The sequence below is a fragment of the Camelus ferus genome, chromosome 6 (genome assembly GCF_009834535.1).
Source record: "Camelus ferus isolate YT-003-E chromosome 6, BCGSAC_Cfer_1.0, whole genome shotgun sequence".
NCBI classification, from domain to species: Eukaryota; Metazoa; Chordata; class Mammalia; order Artiodactyla; family Camelidae; genus Camelus; species Camelus ferus.
In genome coordinates, this window is record NC_045701.1 from 9,960,566 (window position 1) to 9,976,894 (window position 16,329).

At 39.5% G+C, this 16,329-nt stretch overlaps 1 protein-coding gene and 1 long non-coding RNA gene across 5 annotated transcripts in view; one reads left to right on the top strand and one right to left on the bottom strand.

Annotated features, from left to right (window-relative positions):
* The window catches only part of LOC116664087, a 36,179-nt gene that overhangs the window by 16,095 nt on the left and 3,755 nt on the right, over positions 1-16,329 (top strand). The window lies entirely within an intron of this gene.
* MYZAP (myocardial zonula adherens protein) overlaps positions 1-16,329 on the bottom strand; it is a 99,444-nt gene that overhangs the window by 1,138 nt on the left and 81,977 nt on the right. The window lies entirely within an intron of this gene.

The following is a 16,329-nucleotide window of genomic DNA, read 5'->3' on the forward strand; positions in this document are numbered from 1 at the left end:
GCATTCAGGGAACCCATAATTCGGTGGGAAAGATCTGTTCTGAAACAGTTGTAATGTGATGTGTTCGGTGCTATGATGGGGACATCAGGTCCTCTGCACTTGCTTGTTGGGCTGAATACCCACCCCTTCTCCACCCCACTCGGAGCCCTGGGAAGCGGGCCTGAAGGTCAGCATCAGTGGGCTCCCTCACCCTTCAGCTTCCAGATGGTTTGGACCAGCTGGGAGATGGTAGCAGGGGGCGAGAGAGTGGAGCACAGTGAGGCCAGGACATCTGTGCCCCCCAGTCCAGGCTGCAGCTTGGTAGTTGGCCACGTCCCTGTAGCAGGACCACAGCTCAGCTCTGCCCTCCCTCTTCTCCCTGGTCTTTCCCTGCAAAGAGCTCACAATGACAGTGGCAGAAGACGAGGCCCGGGGGAGAAGGCCCTGTGTGCCCTGCTAAGGCGTTCAGAATGGGACAGAGAGCCGTTTCTAAGGAGGGGCAGGACATGCTCCTATTTTTGTTCTAGGAAGACTCCTTGGCATCTCCGAGGGTTGACTGCAGAGGGGTTAGTCTGGAGGCAGACTGTTGTTTGGGAGAGTCTGGCTATTTAGGAGGTGGGAGTGAGATCACGAACTCTTTAACAGTAGCCCTGGAGGTGAAGTAGCAAGGAAAGGTTAGGGAGATATTTGAGAGGCAGAATTAACAGGACTTGGTGACTAAGATTGAGAAAATAGCCCATTTTTCCCCTCCTGGACATGAAACTGCCTTTCCCAGCCTCCCTTGCAATTTGGTGGGCCAGAAATTATTTCTGTTACTTCCACGTTTAGACCATAGAAACCTTCTACGTAATCCTCCACGCTCAATCTCTTCACTCTCATGCAGAGGATACAGTAGTGGACCCAAGGGGACCCCAAAGTCCAGGCAGGGTAGCTAGCTGGAAGAATCCCAGGTTCCCGAATGACCGTGTGGGGTGAGAGCCATGTCCCTCAGCCGTGGGCTCTGATCAGTCTTTATTTTGTTACCCATCGAGATTTACGGGCTTTTTGCTACACCAGCTACATTCCTTATTCCAACTAATGCAACGACCAGCTGCACACATGAGATGGAAGAGTCAACTCCCTGTCCCCTGGCGTTCCGTGTCCACTCATTCACAAAGTGATATCTACCTCAGTAACTACTGTTTGTCGTCTGTCTTCTTTTCTTCTTCAGCCACTGCCGTAGTTCAGGCTCATAATTACCTTTGAACATGAGAATGTTAGTCTAAATGGTTTCCCTGCCTCCAAATCTATCCATTTTGCTATCAGAATTTCCTAAAAGGGCAGTTGGAGCCTTTTTTTTTTTTTTACTTAATTCTTTTGTTGATTTATTTCTCAAGCTTCACTGAGGTATAATTGACAAATAAAATGGTAATATATTTAATGGGTACAACCTGATGATTTGATATACATATACATTGGGTAAAGATTCCTACAGTTAGATGACAGCTGTGCTAATTGACCTCACATAGTGACTTTTTGGTTATTAAGGATATCTAAGATCTCTCAGCAAATTTCAACTATACAATACATTATTATTATTTTATCGAAGTACAGTTACAATGTGTCAATTTCTGGTGTAGAGCACAATGTCCCAGTCATGCATATACATACATATATTCATTTTCATATTCCTTTTCATTAAAGGTTATTACAAGATACTGAATATAGTTCCTTGTGCTATACAGCAGAAACTTGGGGGTTTTTTAAAATCTGTTTTTATATATAGCAGCTAACATTTGCAATCTCAAACTCCCAAATTTATCCCTTCTCACCCCCTTTCCCCGGTAACCATAAGATTGTTTACTAAGTCTGCAAGTCTGTTTCTGTTTTGTAGATGAGTTCATAGTGTCCTTTTTTCTTTTCTTTTTTTTTTTTTTTTAAGATTCCACATATGAGTGATACCATATGGTATTTTTCTTTCTCTTTCTGGCTTCACTTAGAATGATGATCTCTAGGTCCATCTATGTTGCTACAAATGGCATTATTTTATTCTTTTTTTATGGCTGATAGTATTCTATTGTATAAATATACCACAGCTTCTTTATCCAGTCGTCTGTCAATGGACATTTAGGTTGTTTCCATGTCTTGGTTATTGTATATAGTGCTGCTGTGAACACTGGGGTGCATGTATCTTTTTGAACTAGAGTTCCCTCCAGATATATGCTCAGGAGTGGGATTGCTGGATCATATGGTAAGTCTAATTTTAGTTTTTTGAGGAATCTCTGTACTGTTTCCCATAATGGCTGCACCAAACTACATTCCCACCAGCAGTGTAGGAGGAGGGTTCCCTTTCTCCACAGCCTCTCCAGCTTGTATTGTTTGTGGACTTTTGAATGATGGCCATTCTGACTGGTGTGAGGTGACATCTCATTGTAGTTTTGATTTTCATTTCTCTGATAATTAGTGATATTGAGCATTTTTTCATGTGGCTATTGATCATTTGTATGTGTTCACTGGAGAATTGCTTATTTGGGTCTTCTGCCCATTTTGGATTGAGTTGGGTTTTTGTTATTAAGCTGTATGAGCTGTTTATATATTCTGGAAATTAGGCCTTTGTCGCATCATTGGCTAATATTTTCTCCCATTCTGTAAATTGTCATTTTGTTTTGCTTATGATTTCCTTTGCTGTGCAAAGGCTTACCAGTTTAATTAGGCCCCATTTGTTTATTTACTTATGATTTTTAAAAATATATTTTTATTGAAGTATAGTCAGTTTACAAAGTTGTGTCAATTTCTGGTGTACAGCACAATGCTTCAGTTATATAGTAACATACATATATTCGTTTTCATATTCTTTTTCACTATAAGTTACTATAAGATATTGAATATAGTTTCCTGTGCTATACAGTATGAACTTGTTGTTTATGTATTTTATATATAGTAGTTAGTATCTGCAAATCTTGAACTCTCAAGTTATCCCTTCCCCACTGGTAACCATAAGTTTGTTTTCTATGTCTGTGAGTCTGTTTCTGTTTTATAAATAAGTTCGTTTGTCTTTTTTTTTTTTTTTAAGATTCCACGTATGAATGATAGCATATGGTATTTTTCTTTCTCTTTCTGGCTTACTTCACTTAGAATGACATTCTCTAGGGACATCCATGTTGCTGCAAATGGCATTTTATTCATTTTTATGGCTGAGTAGTATTCCATTGTATAAATATACCACAGCTTCTTTACCCAGTCATCTGTCAGTGGACATTTAGGTTGTTTCCATGTCTTGGCTATTGTATATAGTGCTGCTATGAACACTGGGGTGCATGTATCTTTTCAAATTAGAGTTCCCTCCAGATATATACTCAGGAGTGGGATTGCTGGATCATATGGTAAGTCTACTTTTAGTTTTTTGAGGAATCTCCACACTGTTTTCCATAGTGGCTGCACCAAACTGCATTCCCACCAGCAGTGTAGGAGGGTTCCCTTTTCTCCACAGCCTCTCCAGCATTTATTGTTTGTGGCCTTTTGAATGATGGCCATTCTGACTGGTGTGAGGTGATACTTCATTATAGCTTTGATTTTCATTTCTCTGATAATTAGTGATAACGAGCATTTTTTCATCTGCCTATTGGCTGTTTGTATGTGTACACTGGAGAACTGCCTGTTTAGTTCTTCTGCCCATTTTTGGATTGGGTTGTTTGGTTTTTCGTTAAGTCGTATGAGCTGTTTATATATTCTGGAAATTAAGCCTCTGTCAATCATATCATTGGCAAACATTTTCTCCCTTCCTGTAGGTTGTCATTTTGTTTTGCTTATGGTTTCCTTTGCTGTGCAAAAGCTTGTAAGTTTAATTAGGTCCCATTTGTTTATTTTTGCTCTTACTTCTATTGACTGGGTAGACTGCCCTAGGAGAACATTGCTAAGATCTATGTCAGAATGCTTTGCCTATGCTTTCTTCTAGGGGATTTATCATGGCTTGTCCTATATTTAAGTCTTTAAACCATTTTGAGTTTATTTTTGTATATGATGTGAGGGAGTGTTCTGACTTCATTGATTTACATGTAGCTGTCCAGCTTTCCCAACAGCTGAAGAGACTGTCTTTTCTCCATTTTATGTTCTTACCTACTTTGTTGAAGATTAATTGACAGTAGGTCTCTGGGTTTATTTCTGGGCTCTGTTCTGTTCCACTGATCCATGTGTCTGTTTTTATGCCAATACCACATTATTTTATAGCTCTATAGTATCTGAAGTCTGAAGTCTGGGAGGGTCATTCCTCCAGCTTCATTCTTTTCCTTCAATATTGCTTTGGCAATTCTGGGTCTTTTGTGATTCCATATAGATAGGATTGTTTGTTCTAGTTCTGTGGAAAATGTCCTGGGTAATCTGATGGGGATCGTATTAAACCTGTAGATGGCCTGGGGCAATTTGGCCATTTTAACAAAATTGATTCTTCCAATCCAAGAGCATGGGCTACCTTCCCATTTCTTTAAGTCCTCTTTAATTTCCCTAGTCAGTGTTGTGTAGTTCTCAATGTGTAAGGCTTTCACCTCCTTGTCAGGTTTATTCCTAAGTATTTTATTGTTTTGGGTGCGATTTAAAAAGGGATTGTTTCTTTACTTTCTTTTCCTGCTAATTCATTGTTAGTGTAAAGAAATGTAACTGATTTTGTATGTTAATGTTGTATCCTGCTACCTTGCCAAATTCTTTTATCGGCTCTGGTGGTTTTTGTGTGGAACTTTTAGGGTTTTCCATGTATAATATCATGTCATCTGCACATAGTCTTTTCCTGGCCTGATTGCGGTGGCTAGGACTTCCAAGACTATGTTGAATAGAATTGGTGAGAGTGGGCATCTTTGTCTTGTTCCAGATTTTTCACTGTTGAGTATTATGCTGGCTGTGTATTACTGTTCTTAAAACTCTTTAAAGGGTCCCCCTTGCTTCTTGAATGGAATCTAAACTCCTCTGCATGGTGTAAAGGCCTCCACCATCTACTGTCAGATCTCCTGCCTGGCCTCGCTAAGAAACACAGCTCTCCTCACTGACCACACCGCTGCACAGCTCTGTCATCCTCAGCTGTCCCCTCTGTCTTGAATGCTTCCCTTGTCAAATCCATCTGATGAATTCCTGCCAACATTTGAAGACTCAAGCCAAACATCTCCTCCTATATGACAGTTTCCCCAATTCCCCACAGCAGTGATAAAAATGATCATTCGTTTCTTTATGTGCTCTGTTTTCTTGAGCAGTGCTGCTCAATTTTCTGCTTCTATGAGGTGCACTTTTGCTAAACTGTCCCATCAGTAACACACCCCCCTCCTCCCCGTCATTACCCTGCAGCGATTTTCAACTATGGATGGTAAACAGCTTCTAAAACGGGGTGGGTTAGAAGCTTGGAGGGGATGTTAAACTTCACATGCCTCTCCCCAGGAGATTCAATACGTTTTTTCCAAGCTCTCCCCTCCCCCTACACAGCTTGAAAATGACTGTTGCCGAGGCTTCTGACACACTACAGGAAGCTGCTCACTGCACCACTGGTCTACACGTCCTCTGCTACTTATACTTTCATGAAGGGTGAAAACCATGTCTCACTTATCTTCATGACCCCAGCAGCTCACTCGGGCCAGGCACAGAGCTATCTCTACACGTACAGATGACAAAGGGAACCAGAGCACGAGGGATTTCGAGGACTCAGTGGTCAGAGTGTCCGCTTCATGTGCCACAGAGAGGAATGCACAGGATCTGGCAATGCAGGGGGCCCCCATGACCTGCCCAGGCAGTTCAGGGGAGTGCCAGGGGCAGAAGCCAGGTAGCAGTTTGTGCCAACTCCTGTGAAAATTCCACATAACAGAAATAGTCTCTGGTGACAATATCCTAAAAGCCCATAAAATGCAGAAATATTTATAAAGGTGGACCCTCTGGGTTTCCAAAACAGGCCCTCATATCCCAACCTTTCAAAAAGAAGTTAGGTATTTTATTTAGTTGATCACTAGGAAACAAGAGCATTTTAAGAACACAGATAATTTCACCCACAGAACCGAAATGCAGCCATTTTCTTTAACACATTAAGGCTATTGTTAACCTTTTATTAATCCATAAAGGGGCAGTTCCCCTGGGGGGTGAAATGAAAGCAGAGTCAGCAAATAAAGCCACAACAGAAGGCTACTTTGTGTTCTGGTCTCTACAAGAGAAACATGAAGATGTAGGCATTTTAAAGCGCTTACTATGTGTCAGGCACTTAGGACCACAAGGAATATTTTTCATTAAAGCATGCCTATCAACAAGACATAATTTATGAGTTTGCTGGAAATGGAGTTTTACTAAGGGGCAAGAGAAAGAGAAGTCTCTTTTCTTTGGGTATTTTGTTTTTCACCCTGTGAATGAAGGCTGCTGACCTGAAATTGCTCTCAATGGCGTTAATTAACATATATCAAACTTCTCAAATCAAACTCTTGAGTTGTTTTTTTTTTTTTAATAGGAATTGAAAAGCCCCTGAAATCCCGGTGAGAGATTTCGCACCCCTGGCCTCTCTCTTTGCTCCATTATAAGACCTTTGCTTTGCAGAAATCTATGCAACACAAGTGAGATGAAGGAGAGGAAGACTGTGCGGAGGAGGAACTGAAGGCAGAGGGGTGGCACTGAGTAAATTAGACAGAGAGCACTGGTCTCACGTAGCTGGTGCGGTGGGAGCGGAAAGGCATGAAGCAAGTCATGAAGGAAAAAGCCAGCTCTGTACGACTGAGTGAGTCCAGGAGCAAAGCAGTTCATGGCTCAAATGTGACTGCGGTACAGTGAGCTTAGGTAACGAGGAGAGTGCGGGCAGCACCCACAGAAAGAAAATGTGGTCTCTACTCTGGGCATGCTATGCCTGTCCTGTATCTCACTTAATCATCTCAGCAAGTTTAGGGAGAATTAGTTTCAAAATCTTCTCATTCTAGGCGAGGAAAACAGGTTCAAAGAGTTTAGGGGTTTGTCCAAAGCTGTAGATGTAGCAAGAGGCAGATCCAGGATCCAAACCCAGGTCTAGTTTCCAAACCACCACACTTGTTGTCGTTGTTGGATTATAAAGTAGTTGTATTTTCAGATTTTTGAGTTTTTAAAAGAAACTGAAGCATAGTTAATTTACAGTGTTAATTTCTGGTCTATAGCATAGTGATTCAGTTTTATATATATATACACACACATTTATATATATAAATAAATATATTTATATATATTATATATATATTTTCTTTTTCAGATTTTTAATATGCTTTTAACACCTTTATTGTGGTATGGGTCCTGTATAATAAACTACACGTATTTCAGATGTTCAATTTGATAAATTTTGATGGATCTATACACCCATGAAACCACTGCCACAATCAAGATAGCTAACATTTCCATCACTCCCCAAGAGGTGTAATTTTCAAACTCCCAATTTATACCTTCACACCCCCTTCCCTCCCTGGTAACCATATATTTGTTTTCTATGTTTGTGAATCTGTTTCTGTTTTGTAAATAAGTTCATTTGTCTTTTTTTTTTTTTTGGATTCCACATAATAAGTGATATCATATGGTATTTTTCTTTCTCTTTCTGGCTTACTTCACTTAGAATGACAGTCCCAAGGTCCATCTATGTTGCTGCAAATGGCATTATTATTTTTTTTTTAATTGAGTTATAGTCATTTTACAATGTTGTGTCAAATTCCAGTGTAGAGCACGATTTTTCAGTTATACATGAACACACATATATCCATTGTCACATTTTTTTTCTCTGTGAGCTCCCACAAGATCTTGTATATATTTCCCTGTGCTATACAGTATAATCTTGTTTATTTGGCATATGCCTGTCAGTATCTACAAATTTTGAAATCCCAGTCTGTCCCTTCCCACCCCCCGCCCCCTTGGCAACCACAAGTTTGTATTCTATGTCTATGAATCTGTCTGTTTCTGTTCTGAATTTATGTTGTTTTTTTTTTAGATTCCACGTATGAGCAATCTCATATGGTATTTTTCTTTCTGGCTTACTTCACTTAGAATGACATTCTTCAGGGACATCCATGTTGCTGCAAATGGCATTATGTTGTCGTTGAACCACATCTTCTTTATCCAGTCATCTGTCGATAGACATTTAGGCTGTTTCCATGTCTTGGCTATTGTAAATAGTGCTGCTGTGAACATTGGGGTGCAGGTGTATTTTAGAAGTAGAGTCCCTTTTCTCCACAGCCTCTCCAGCATTTGTCATTTGTGGACTTTTGAATGATGGCCATTCTGACTGGTGTGAGGTAATACCTCATTGTAGTTTTGATTTGCATTTCTCTGATAATTAGTGATATTGAGCATTTTTTCATGTGCCTATTGATCATTTGTATTTCTTCCTTGGAGAATTGCTTGTTTAGGTCTTCTGCCCATTTTTGCATTGGGTGGGGTTTTTTTTCTTATTAAGTCGTATGAGCTGCTTATATATTCTGGAGATCAAGCCTTTATCGGTTTCATCGTGCAAATGGCATTATTTTATTATTTCTTATGGCTGAGTAGTATCCCATTGTATGAATATACCACAACTTCTTTATCCAGTCATCTGTTGATGAACATTTAGGTTGCTTCCATGTCTTGGCTATTGTAAATAGTGCTGCTATGAACATTGGGGTGCATGTATCTTTTCAAATTAGAGTTCCCTCTGGATATATGCCCAGAAGTGGGATTGCTGGATCACATAGTAAGTCTGTTTTTAGTCAAAATTTTGAGGAATCTCTATACTGTTTTCCACAATGGCTGCACCAAACTGCATTCCCACCAGCAGTGTAGGAAGGTTCCCTTTTCTCCACAGCCTCTCCAGCATTTATTGTTTGTGGCCTTTTGAATGATGGCCATTCTGACTGGTTTAAGGTGATACCTCATGGTTGTTTTGATCTGCATTTTTGTGATAATTAGTGATATTGAGCATTTTTTCATGTGCCTGTTGGCAGTTTGTGTGTCTTCAGTGGAGAATTGTTTGTTTCAGTCTTCTGCCCATTTTTGGACTGGGTTGTTTGTTTTTTTTGTTATTAAGCTGTATGAGCTGTTTATATATTCTGGAAATTAAGCCCTTGTCAGTCATCGTTTGCAAATATTTTCTCCCATTCTGTAGGTTGTCTTTTTGTTTTGCTTACGGTTTCCTTTGCTGCGCAAAAGCTTATAAGTTTAATTAGGTCCCATTTGTTTATTTTTGCTTTTATTTCTGTTGCTTGGGGAGACTGCCCTAGGAGAACATTGCTATGATTTATATCAGAGAGGGTTTTGCCTGTTCTCTTCTAGGAGATTTATCATATCTTGTCCTATGTTTAAATCTTTAATCCATTTTGAGTTTATTTTTGTGTATAGTCTGAGGGAGCATTCTTACTTCACTAATTTACATGCAGCTGTCCAGTTTTCCCAGCACCACTTGCTGAAGAGACTGTCTTTTCTCCATTGTATGCTCTTGCCTCCTTTGTCAAAGTTTAATTGACCAAAAGTTTGTGGGATTATATCTGGGCTCCCTGTTCTGGTCCATTGATCCATACGTCTCTTTTTATGCCCATACCATGCTGTCTTGATTACCGTAGCTCTGTAGTCTTAAGTTTGGGAGGGTTATGCCTCCACCTTCATTCTTTTTCTTCAGTATTGCTTTGGCAATTCTGGGTCTTTTGTGATTCCATACAAATTTTAGGATTATTTGTTTTAGTTCTGTGAAAAATGTCCTGGGTAATTTGATATGGATTACATTAAATCTGTAGATTGCTTTGGGTAGTATGGCCATTTTAACAATATTAATTCTTGCAATCCAAGAACATGGGATATCTTTTCATTTCTTTAAGTCATCTTTAATTTCTTTTGTCAGTGTTTTGTTGTTCTCTGCATATAGTCTTTCAATTACTTGGTCAGATTTATTCCTAAGCATTTCATTATTTTGGATGTAATTTTAAAAGGGATTATTTCTTTACTTTTCTGATATTTCATTGTTAGTGTAAAGAAATGCAACTGATATCTGTATGTTAATCTTGTATCCTGCTACCTTGCCGAATTCTTTTATTAGCTGTGGTAGTTTTTGTGTGAAGCCTTTAGGGTTTCTATATGTAGTATCATGTTATCCACACATAATGACAATTTTACCTCTTCTCTTCCAATTTGGATCCCATTTATTTCTTTTTCTTGCTGACTGCCATGGCTAGAACTTCCAGTACTATATAGAATAGAAGTGGTGAGAGTGGGCATTCTTGTCTTGTTCTAGGTTTTTAAGGGGAAGGCTTGCAGCTTTCACCCTTGAGCATTATGCTGGCTGTAGGTTTGTCATAAATAGCTTTTATTATGTTGATATGGTCCCTCTATACCCACTTTGGTAAGAGTTTTTATCATAAATGGGTGTTGAATTTTATTAAATGCTTTTTCTGCATCTGTTGAGATGTATCATGTGATTTTTGTCCTTTTTCTTGTTGATGTGGTGTGTCACATTGATTGATTTACGTATGTTGAACCACCCTTGTGTTTGGGTGTTCTTTATATTTGCCATCTCTTTGCTAAAAACTTCGCTCTCTGTGACTATAGTTCTCTTCAGTTCTCTGAACATCTTCACCATCATTACTCCAAACTCTCTCGGATAAATGGCTTGTCTCCTCATCACTTATTTCTTCTTCTGGGATTTTGTCTTGTCCCTTGGCCTGGGACATTCCTGTGCTGCGTCATATTCTCTCTTTCTATTTGTATTTTTAGGTAGGTTACATTTCTTGACCTTGGAGAAGTGTCCCTCTGTGGGAGACGTCTCATGTGTCCCAGCAGTACACTCCTCTCTTGTCACCCAAGGGCAAGGGTCCAGCCGGTCCCAGGGGAGAGTCTCACCTGGGTTTGTGGATTCCTTCCACAGGCTTTGGGACTGTTTTCTTATTTCTGGTATCTGCCCCTGGTGGATGAGGCTGGGACTAGAGGCTTGTGCAGGGTTCCTGGCAGGAGGAGCTGATGCCTGCCCACTGCTGGGTGAGGCTTGGCCTGGACCTCTGGTGAGTAGGGCTGTGTTCCCACCCTGTATGTTGTTTGGCCTGAGGCTTCCCAGCCCTTAACCCTACAGGCTGTTGGGTGGGGCTAGGTCTTGGTGCTAATGATCCAATCAAGATGTCAGCCTCCAGGAAAGCTCAGGTAGATGAGCACTCCCTGAATGTGCACTGCCAGCTTTTATGTCCCCTGGGTGAGCCAAGCCTTCCCCTACCTCCCCAGGAGACCTTCCAAAATAAGCAGGCAGGTCTGGCCCAGGTTCCTATGAAATTACTGCCTCTGCCCTTGGACCTGGTGCACGCAAGATTCTGTGTACACTTATCAAAAGAATGAAGTCTGTTTCCCTTACTCCCGTGGGGCTCCTGGAGATAAGCCCCACTGGCCTTCGAAACCAGATGTCCTGGGGTCTCCTCCTTCCAATGTAGGAACCGTGGGGTGGGGGGCCTGATGTGGGGCTCAGAACTCTTGCTCCTGTGGATGCGTCTCTGTGACTTAATTACTCTGCAGCTTGTGGGTCACCCACCCAGGAGGCACGGGGCCCAATTATACTGTGAGCACGCCCCTCCTGCTGTCCTGCTGTAGTTTCCTCTTTATGTTTCCTGTTGAAGATCTTGTTCGCTAGGCTCCAGTCTTTTTTTTTCTGATGGTTGTTTAGCAGTCAGTTGTGGTTTTGCTGTAGCTGTGAGGAGAGGCGAGCTCCTGGTCCTGATACTCTACCATCTTGGGATGTTCTTTCAGATTCTTTTTCATTAAAAGTTATTACAGCCTATCAAATATACTTCCCTGTGGTATACAGTAGGACCCTGTTTATCTATTCTGTATATAGTAGTTTGTATCTGCTGATCCCAAACTCCCAGTTTATCCCTCTTCTACCCCCTTTCCCCTGAATTACCAAAGGTTGGTTTTCTCTGAGTCTGTTTTGTAAATAAGTTCATTTTTTTTAGATTCCGCATATAAGTGATATCATATATTTGTCTTTCTCTGACTTACTTCACTTAGATGGACCTGGAGATTACCATACTATGTTGTTGCAAATGGCTGTGTAGTAACACACACACACACACACGCACACCCATCCCCCCATCCATCCATCTTTTTTATCCAGTCATCTGTCAGTGGACATTTAGGTTGCTTCCGTGTCTTGCTTATTGTAAATGGTGCGTCTATGAACACTGGGGTGCATGTATCTTTTTGAATTAGCTTTCTCCAGATACATGTCCAGGAGTGGGATTGCTGGATCATACGGTAAGTCTGTTTTGAGTTTTTTTAAGGGATTGCCATACTGTTCTCCATAATGGCTGCACCAAACTACACTCCCACCAAAAGTGTAGAAGGGTTCCCTTTTCTCCACACTCTCTCTAGCATTTATCATTTGTGGACTTTTGAATGATGGCCATTCTGACTAGTGTGAGGTGACACTTCACTGTAGTTTTGATTTGCATTTCTCTGATAATTAGCAATATTGAGCATCTTTTCATGTGCCTTTTGGCCATTTATATATCTTCATTGAAGAACTATTTCTTTAGGTCTTCTCATTTTTTGATTGGGTGGTTTTTTTGTTACTAAGTTGTATAGACTGTTTGTATATTCTGAAGTTAAGCCCTTGTCAGTCACATTGTTTCCAAATATTTTCTCCCAATCCATAGATTGTCTTTATATTTTGTTTATGTTTTCCTTTGCTGTGCAAAAGCTTATAAATATAATTAGGTTCTATTTGTTTATTTTTGCTTTTATTTCTATTGCCTGGGAAGGCTACCCTAGGAGAACATTGCTACAATTTATATCAGAGAATGTTTTGACTACATTCTCTTCTATGAGGTTTATGGTGTCCTGTCTTACGTTTAAGTCTTCAAGCCATTTTGAGCTTATTTTTGTGTTTGGTGTGAGGGAGTGCTCTAACTTCACTGGTTTACATGTGGCTGTCCAGCTTTCCCAACACCACTTGCTGAAGAGACTGTCTTTTCTCCACTGTATATTCTTGCCTCCTTTGTCGAAGAGTAATTGACTGTAGGTGTGTGGGTTTATTTTGGGGCTCTCTGTTTTGTTCCGTTGATCCGTATGTCTGTTTCTGTGCTAATCCATGTGGTTTTAATTACTATAGCTCTGTAATACTATCTACAGTATATAGTATTGTCTGAAGTATGGGAGGGTTACACCTCCACCTTCATTTTCTTCAGTATTGCTTTGGCAATTCTGGGATTTTTGTGGTTCCATATAGATTTTGGGATTAGTTGTTCTAGTTCTGTGAAAAATGTCCTCAGTAATTTGATATGGATTACATTAAATCTGTAGGTTGCTTTGGGTGGTATAGCAATTTAACAGTATTAATTCTTGTAATCTAAGAGCATGGGACATCTTTCCATTTCTTTAAATCATCTTTAATTTTGTTAATCTTTGTTTTATATTTTTCCATGTATAAGACTTTCACCTCCTTGATCAGGTTTATTCCTAAGTATTTTTTTTATGCAATTTTAAAAAGGATTGTATTTTTTTAACTTCTCTGATATTTCACCTACTGTAAGGAAATGCAACAGATTTCTGTATGTTAATCTTGTATCCTGCTACCTTGCTGAATTCATTTATCAGCTTTAGCAGTTTTTGTGTGGAGTCTTTAGGGTTTTCTATATAAAGTATTATGTCATTTGTGTATAGTGACAGTTTTACCTCTTCTCTTCCAAATTGGATCCTGTTTATTTCTTTTTCTTGCTGATTCCTATGGCTAGGACTTCCAATATTATGTTGAACAGAAGTGGTGAGAGTGGGAATCCTTGTCTTCTGAATTTTAGGGGGAAGGTTTTCAACTTTTCACCATTGAGTGTTATGCTGGCTGTGGGTTTGTCATAAATAGCTTTTACTATGTTGAGATATGTTCCCTCTATACCCACTTTGGTAAGAGTTTTTATCATGAATGGATGTTGAATTTTATCAAATGCTTTTTCTACATCTGTTGAGATGATCATGTGGTTTTTGCCCTTTTTGTTGATGTGGTATATTACATTGATGGATTTGCTTATGTTCAACCATCCTTGTGTCCCTGGGATGAATTCAGCTTGATAACAGCGTATGATCTTTTGTATGTGTTGTTGGATACAGTTTGCTAATATTTTTGTTGAGAATTTTTACATCTATATTCATCAAAGTTATTGGCCCACAATTTTCCTTTTTGATAGTGTCTTTGGTTTTGGTATCAGAGTGATGGTGGCTTCATAGGAGTTTGGGAGTGTTCCTTCCTCTTCAGTCTTTTGGAATAGTTTGAGAAGGACTGGTATAAGATCTTTGTATGTTTGGTAGAATTCCCCAGTGAAGCCATCTGTTCCTGGACTTTCGTTTGCAGGGAGTTTATTACTGATTTTGTTTCACTTCTAGTGATCAGTCTGTTCAAATTATCTATTTCCTGTTGATTCAATTTTAGTGGGCTGTGTGTTTCTAGAAACTTGTCCAATTTGTTGGCATATAATTGTTCATAGTATTCTTTAATGGTTTTTTGTATTTCTGTGGTATTGGCTGTCATTTTTCCTCTGTCATTTATTTTGAGTCCTTTCTCTTCTTGGTGAGCCTGCTGAGAGGATTGTAGATTTTGTTTACTCTTTCAAAAAAACAGCTCTTGGTTTCTTTCTTTCCTTCTGCTGACTTTACGTTTTGTTTGTTCTTCTCTAATTCTTATAGGTGGTAGGTTAGGTTATTTGAGATTTTTCTTAATTTTTGAGGAAGCCTGTATCACCATGAATTTCCCTCTTATATGCTACACCCTGTAGATTTTGTGTGGTTGTGTTTTCAATGTAATTTCTCTCAAGGGATTTTTTAATTTCCCTTCCTTTTGATTTCATCATTGCCCACTGTTTGGTTTTTTTTTTTCCAGTAGCATGTTGTTTAGTCTTGCAATCATTTTTTCTCATTTCTCTTTCTGTGGTTGACTTCTAGTTTCATGACATAGTGGTCAGAAAATGATCAGAAAAGATGCTTCAGATAACTTCTATCCTCTTAAATTTGTTGAGGCTTGTTTTGTGTCTGAGTATGTAGACTATCCTAGAGAATGTTCCATGTGCACTTGAAAAGAATGTATACATTCTGGATTTTTTTGGATGTAATGTCCTGAAACTACGAATTAAGTGTGACTGTTCTATTGTGGTCATTTAGGATCTCTGTTGCCTTATTGATTTTCTGCCTGGAAAAGCTGTCCAGTGATGTAAGTGGGGTGTTAGTTTCCTCTTATTACTGTATTCCCATCAGTCTCTCCCTCTATGTCTGTTAGTATTTGTTTTATGTATTTAGGTGCTCCTGTATTAGGTGCATATATGTTAACGAGTATAATATTTTCTTTATATAATGATAAAAGGATCAATACAAAATGTCCTTTATCTTTATGACCTTTGAAAGTCTGTTTCATCTGGTAAGAGTGCTGGTACCCACACTTTGTTATTTCCATTTGCATGCAGTCTCTTTTTCCATCCCCTCACTTTCAGCCTAGTGTCCTTTGCCCTCAAGTGAGTCACTTGGAGGCAGTGAATTGTAGGCTTTTGTTTTTATTATCCAGTCTGCCATTCTGTCTTTTGATTGGAGCATTTAATCCATTGACATTTACAGTAATTACTGATAGATGTGTTTATTGCCATTTTAAATCTTGCTTCCCAGTTGTTGTATTTCTTCGTTTCCTTTTCTGTTTTTCCTTTTGTGGTTTAATGATTTTCTTTTGTATTATGCTGCTTTTTTTTTCTTTTTGGCTTTTCTGACCTTATTCTGTTTTTAATTCATGGTTACCCTGGTTTTCAAGTATTTTAACCCATTACTGTATCTACTTGCTTTAGACTGCTAGTAATATAGGCTCAAACACATCCTAAAAAGAACAAAAAATCTACATTTCCTTGGTCCCCTCTCCCACATTTTATGATTTTGATGCCCTCTTTTACATCTTCATGTTGATTCTTTTACTGTTGATTGTAGTTATCACATTTCCAATTGTGTTATTTTCCCTTTTCTATAGATTCTTGCTTCTTTTCTATTTACAGAAGACCTTTCATCTGTTGAGCATTTTAAAACTACAAATGTATCACGCTAGGACTCCAAAGGCATGGTTCCAATCCTGGCTGTGTGGCTGTTAGTGAATCACTTTCTCTCTCTGGGCCTCAATTTTGCTGTCTACAAAACATGGAGATAAAACTAGACCAGGAGGTTCCAATTTGATTTTGACCACAGAGTTCTTTATTCAAGCAAAATCTTACTTGGCATCTGTCATATAAAGTACACTAAAAGCTGAGTTTCTCGGGTTGTTTGTTTTTGGCAGGGAGGGTCCCCAGCTCCTTGCCTCCTCACCCCCGGTGCCTCTCCCAGAGCCCCAGCACAGAGCACGCGGTTCCTAGAAGCCCAGGTGGCGCACGGCCCTCAATTCCCTCTCGCCAC